We start from the raw sequence: 7263 nt of genomic DNA on the forward strand, positions 1-7263 counted from the left end.
TTTACTTTTGTTTCTTTCTTTTTAGAGAGAAAGAATTCATGAGAGAGTGAGCAGAGAGAATCTTAAGTAGGCTCCATGCTGGGCTCCCTTTCACAATCCTGAGATCATGACCTGAACTGAAATCAAAAGTTAGGTGCTTAACCGACTGAGGCACCCAGAAACCCTGAAAAGTCACACTCCTTTGTAACTTAATGTTGGAAGTGACACTTTACCCTTTTGCTGTCTTCTGTTCTTTAGAAACAAGTCAATAGGTCCAGCCAACACTCAAGGGGAGGGAATTACGTAAGGGCATAAATACTAGTGGGTGTTATGGGTTCAATTGTGTCATCCCAAAATTCATATGTTGAAGTCCTAACACTAGGTACTCAGAATGTGACTTTATGTGGAGACTTTATTTGGAGATAAGATCTTTATAGAGATAAGCAAATTAAAATGCTGTCACTACAGTGAACCCTAATCCAGGTTGATTGGTGCCCTTGTAGGAAAGGGAAATTTGGAGACCAATATGCATACAAGGAGAACACCGTGTGAACATCAAGACAGCCACCTACAAGGGGAGAGCTCTGGAGCAGATAGACTATCCTTCCTCAGGGGAAACCAAATCTGCCAGCACCTTGATCTCAGACTTTCAGTTTCCAGAACCACTGGACACTAACTTTCTGTTGCAGAAACTGCCCAGTTTGTGTGGTGCCTTGTTATGGCAACCCTAGCCCGCTAGTACAGGGATGGTTGGCGGTCACTTCAGAAGCTGCCTCTCACAGAGGCCGACAGTCTGGTAGGTCCAGTCTGATCCTGAAAAAGGACTGATCTGAGATGAAGTTAGATGGAAATCGCAGGTCTTGGTGGCTGATGGACAGAGTGGGAGAGGTAAAGGAAGGGTATCTGCTGTGCCCACCTGATTTACACATGGTTCAGATATAGGCAGTGAGGACTGAGGAAGGCTTTTCCAGTGGTGTGTGTACATAGGGATAGAGACGCAGTAGAGCTGGCTTGCTGAGGATAGACATGCCACACACAGCACAAGTGATGAGCACAGACTACAGGTTCCTGCAAAATATATAGGGCCTGGAATACTGACCCAAGGAGACAGTAACTACTCTTACTCCAGCACTGCACACTGGACACAAAATTGCTTAAGGAGTTCAAAGAGAATGGGAATGCACTGTGCCTACTCTCAGGGCCACCTCTTACTGCTTTATCCTACCACAGACCTGCCTGTGCCTTCCTTTGTCAGGATTTACAACTTTCACTCATTTGTAAACCAAATTTAAAAGACTGTGTTATTGCATTTACTTATTCCCCTCCCCGCCGGATGAAAAATAGCACATACCCATTAAAAAAAAAAAAAAAAACAACTGGAAAATATCTTTTTTAAAAAAGAGAACCTTGTATCACCACATGTAAATATAATCATTGTTTAGATACTGGCATATTTTATTTATTTTTTAAACACAATATGAAAAAAAAAGAACAATGTTATATCCTACAGTTTTTCTTTTTTTTTTTAAGATTTTATTTATTTATTCATGAAAGACACAGAGAGAGAGAGGCAGAGAGAGGCAGAGACATGCAATTATTAAGAATCCTCTCCTAGTAGAGACATAGGACACAAGAGGCAGATAGAAAGCAGGGTGCTGGCTCTATTATTTGTGTAACAGCCTTCAAATGTGCAGCCACAAGGCCTTCATGCTGCCCTCTGAGTAAGGCTTTCCCATATGGTGGCAGGTGTCTACAGGCTGGCCCAGCTCAGAAGCCCTTCCCACCCTTATCATATGTTCAAGCTCAGGATGGATGGATGGATGGATGGTAGTGCTGGTGGGGTGCCTGTGGATATAGGCTGGCTCCAAAAAAGACAGGACCCGCAAAGGCTGAGGTGGGCATATTTCATACCTACTCAACTCAAATAACCACTCTTCCAGGGAGATGTAGAACTTTTTCCCTTCTGGCAGAAGGCAGGGGCTTTCTCTCCTCTCACCTATCTGCGTTCCTTCCTGAGCCTGGCACATACAAAGCCAGAAAAATAGGTTAAGAGCACCTTTAACATATCTGCTGTTGGGAGCCTTCTTCCATGGAGCCCCTGGGTTACCTGTCGCGTGTCTCCAAAGCTCCCTTAACTCACTGGCATCACTGGTACTTGTTTTTGGGCATTAAAGTGACCTATTGTCTCCTCTTCCCCTCATGCTATAGTATGAGTTCCCTGAGAGCGGAGACCCATGATTATACTCACTCTTGAACTCTCAGACCTCAGCCTAGAGCCTGGTTTGGATCCTGAAACAATTCTTGAGGAATGCGTGAAAGAACACACCCAATTTTCTTCGTTTTGTAAACTCCCATCCCATCTCTGACTCTGGAAAGTTCCTATGTTTGGCTCATTCTGTCCCTCAGCATCACCTATCTAGTGAGGTCAGACACTCAGGACAAGTAAGTCCAGTGACTGTGAGGGGGGTGGGAGCCTGTGCAGCCTGGTCAAGTCCAAAGACAGAGCCCCAGGGGACCAGCTGGAAGGCGCATGATGTAACCACATCTCCAGGCCTGGTATTAGACCCCTCTAATTTGGTTTTGAAAACATGTGGTTTTGTCCTTATTCAAATATTGATTTTAGGTAACTTGAGCCTGGCAGAAAGGCCTCTACCGAGGCCAGTGGGGCTGTTTGTTGCCTTAATGACATTTCTGTATGTTTGTATAACACGGGCTGGCGGTCTAGTTGTCGCTCCCAGGGAAGATTTACGGGACTTTACACTTTGGAAGATATTGAGGCAAACTGTTGATGAAGGCCCAGGGCATAAATCAGACCCACTCAGGCCAACAAAGGATACTTTGGAAACCTTGCCAACTGCCTCTCTTCATGTGAGTAAGGGGTTTGGATGAGGTCAGCTGGTTATGAAGTGTGCTCCCTACAGCCCTCAGATTTCAAGGAGCAGGTGTGGGGAGGCAGAGAAGTAGAGTGCTTTTGGTGGGAGGCTGAACCATCAGGGGTCCCCAGCCTTCTAGAATTTTATTGGTTTTAGAACCCTTCTTACTAGATCTGCAGGTAAAAATAAAAATTTGAGAACCACAAGAATAGAAGACTTTTGACACACCTTCCAGACTTAAAACTAGTACCCTAAAAGGAAACAGCTTATTCGAATGAGCTTTGTCCAGAAGAGTTTAATGAAGGAATTATTAACAAAGGTATGAATGGAGCAAAGGGACACAAACAAGGGATGATGAAGTACTAGTGGCTGGTAATAGTGCCCTTAGAGAGAGCCAGAGCTGTGCCATGGCTTAAACAGAGAGCAACCTGATAGGAGTTGAAGCCTTGTAGAGGAATACAGCCACTGCACACCAACCAATGGCCCTGAGGGAGGGAGCAGGGAATAAACACCTTGACCTCTCTCTCTCTTGTCCCTAGATCTTCTGATAGTGCTTCCATTTGCTGAACCCAGCTAGGACCCAGAGGGTTGACGGGGTCCACAGAAGCCAGGCTCCCAGGCCCAGAGAGACTGAGATGGAAAGTGGATTTGCAGAGGTAAATACAAACTACCCAGTCTATATCAGATTCCTAGCCCATCATAAGATGGTAGCAGGTGGAACGCCCTGCTTCTCCATCCTCCACCTACAGGCAACTTTCAGCTGCGCATTTCACAGCTTCAGTTACCTTGTTTCTCTTTTTAATCAAATTGGGATCTCTTGATTTCTTCAAATCTTTCCCTATATGCTATAAAAAATGATTCTGTATCTGCCGGAACAGGGAAATGCTGGTTAGTAAAGATTTAAAAGAAACAGTAAAGGATATTGACTAAGAACATGAACTTCGAGGTCATACATCACTATGTTTCCATATTGCCTCTATCTCTTAGTAGCTGGGTAACTTTGGGCAAATTCTACTGCCTCTTAGAGCCTCAATATCTCACCCATGAAGTGAGACAATCATAGTACCCTACAGAACCGGGGCAGTAACAAAATCAGTTTAAACATGTCATGCACTTAGAGTCAGGCGTGTGGTTAGGAATCAATTGGCAGTGGTTATTCCCAGTTGAGAGTCCACTGGAAAACATAGACACAGTAATATTACAGTCCTCATTCTCTCCTAATCTTTGTGTTTTTGTCTCCCCTCTGCCCTCAGCTCTCCTGGTCAAAACTCAGGAATCTGGAGGGAGTTCTCTTGGGCTAGAGCCACAAGATAGTTAATGAACTGACCTGCAATCTTTGGGCTGACCAAGTTATTGTGAATGTCAATGTTTAGCCTTGGGAAAGTAGTCTCACCTCTCTGGGACTCAGGTCCCTCAGATCTGCCATTCTCCATTTTCACAACAAACTATGGTATCTTCAGGGCATGCCAAAGTATCCTGGGTCCCCAGCTGAGCGTAGCGGTTTTTCTCTTTCTCTCTTTAGGTGTGAGAGGTTATGTCAGGGCAGGCTGGCCCCGTCTGAGCTCCTTGGCATGGAAAATCCCATCTCCCATCAAAGCCAAAAGAGACAGAGCTGTGGGCACTGGTGACCCCAGGCAACAGATACCTCCTCCCTGTTCTACAAAATGCTGTCTCCTGGGGCCAGGGGAGACAGATAACCAGTTCACATCTCAACAGCTGGCCCCAGCTGTAAGTCTGCACGATTTAACTTGGCTCTCATTGGCACTGAGAATGAGGTCACGGAAGGAAGAAGACAATGGAGAAGACCTCTGGAAGGACAGCAGTAAAACACACTGCCAAGAGGCGGGAGAGGACTCTTGAGTCATGGGGTCCTCGGCAGCTGTCTTTGAGAGGTAAATAATTTCAAGAAGTCCTTGACTGGAAGATAAAATGTGTGCTTTTATGTGTACCAAAGGCCATCCAGAGACCCTTCTCTCATTTGATTATTTTAATTGAATCCATCTTCTTATGGCTTAGGAGTATGGTAGGGTAAGACCAGCAAGAACTGGGATGGGGAGGGGAAAGGTCAGAGTTCCAGAGCCAGACAGGGCTGATGCCCCCCTCTCCAGTACTCTCCTCCTCACCCTGCTGCCAGATTCACTGGACTTCACCCAACACCTCCCCCACCGAAGTTTCCCAAGACCTGAACTCTTCCAGTCTTGTTCCTCTTGCCTTGGCTCATTCCTGTACATTTTTCAAATCTCAATTTATACACTCTTCTTCTCATTCCATATCTTTGTTATTTTCTCCCCAGATAGCTGGAATGCAGTTGTGACCACTGGAGTTTGAATAGACATTTTTAAATTGTGAGGCAGAAGGGAAAAACTACAGATGGCAGAACTATAAGATAGAAAGAGCCTGGATCCCAGATACTGTCATACAGCTTCCTACAAGTTCTGAATTTCCCAACTCTGGATTACTTTTGTTTTTTTTTAAACTGATATAAAATTCATGTAACATAACATTAGCCATTTACCAAAGTGTCCAGTTCTGTGGCATTTAGTATAGTCACTAGATTGTGAAACAATCACCTCTATCTAGTTCCAAGATATATTAATCATTCCAAAAGGAAACTCTCATTAGAGAGATCCATTCTCCTTTCTCTCAGTCTCTGGAAAGCACTAGTCTGCTTTCATTCCATATGGATTTGCCTATTATGGACACTTCATATAAATGGACTCATAATACATGTGGCCATTTGTATTTCTTTCACTTAGTATAATGTTTTGAAGATCCATTCACATTGCATCATGCACCAGTATTCCGTTCCTTTTTATGACTAAATGATATTCATTGTATGTATAAATCATATTTTATTTGTGTATTCATCTACTGATGGACAGTTGGGTTGTTTTTACTTTTTGACAATTGTGAATAGTGTTGCTATAAACATTTGTATACAAGTATCTCTAGATTTCTTTTACATAAGACAGAAATACATTTCTGTCTATTTAACCCATTGTTATTTGGATTTTTGTCACTTTCAACCGATCGTACTTTCAGCTGGTACAAGGGGTCTAGCAATTAAAATGAAAAAAAAAAAAAAAAAAAAAAAGATTCTACTTCTTCCTTATCCAACCTGTCTGGAAATAGAGACTATTAAGAAGCAAAAAGATCTATGTGATTTTCTGCCTACTACCATTTCCTGTGTTTCTTTAGGCCTTAGCAACTTTATCTATAAAATGGGGATAAACAGCCCTTGAAAGCAGAGGTCTAACCCAGATAATCTCTCAAAGTCTCTTGTGTTTGATTCTTCAAAGTATGTTTTGAATGGACTAGAGGTTACAGGAAACAATGTGAAACCCATTGAAATGTCAGGTCACTTTCTTTGGAACGCTATTCCAAATTCACTCCCTTCCCTTGCCCTTGAGCTAGACTTGTTGCCTTCATCTCCCTGTCCTATAACACTTCTTATACTGCATCTTTCATAGTTCATCTTAAATTTGTTGTGTACGTATCTGTTTTCTTGGTAGAACATGCAATTTTTCAAAAGAAGTCCTTTAAATGAAGCCTGCTCTTTCATATAAAACAAGCATGGAGGAGCCAACTGTAGCAACAATATATATTCTAGGTGTTTCTTTTCACCCAACTCTATTCCTTCACCTTCCTAAGGCCCTCTGGTTCCTTGGGCCCTTGATAAATATGTTTTACTATCTCTTCTAGTTTTCCTGGATGAAGATATTATTCTTTCAGTTGGCAATCTAGTTCTAAGCTCTGGCTTAGAACCATGTCATAAAATAGCCCTGGACCCATGGAACTCTCAATGACTGGTTCAATCCTTTCCGTACTTCCCATCCCCAGTGGAAAGGAGTTCAGAAAGTTTCTAGGTCAAAGGTGCTCAGGACATATTTATTGAAGGAATTCCTAAAGAAAGAGAAAGACTTGAACTGATCAAAGTGTTTTTTACCAAGGAATAAAACCTAGAAGCAAAGGCCAATTCTGGTCCTTGTGAATCTGAGTTGAAGATAGGGAGAAAGGCAATTAATTGGACTTCTTTAACATAAGTCTGAAGATATATTGCTAGTTTCCTTATTTCTCTCTAAACTAACAATCTCTCCCTGCCCCCCCCCCCATTAGTCAATTCTTGGTATATACAAAGGATACATTAAATGCATTAAACTTGAAAACTTTTTAAAGTTAATAATGTCTAACATATATATCATATAAGTAGTTATCACATGATAAGCACTATGAAATTTGTTTATAAGGATCATCTCATTTATTCCCTGCAAAACTCTATGTAGTAGGTTCTATAATAATTTTTACTTTACATTTGAGAACACTGAAATTTCTTAGGCTAAGTAACTTGCCTAAAGTCTCGCAGCTAATAAAGGAAGGGGCATGGCTTCACTAAGGTCATCTGATTTTAGTC

Source organism: Canis lupus, chromosome 5, assembly GCF_003254725.2.
Source record: "Canis lupus dingo isolate Sandy chromosome 5, ASM325472v2, whole genome shotgun sequence".
NCBI lineage: Eukaryota > Metazoa > Chordata > Mammalia > Carnivora > Canidae > Canis > Canis lupus.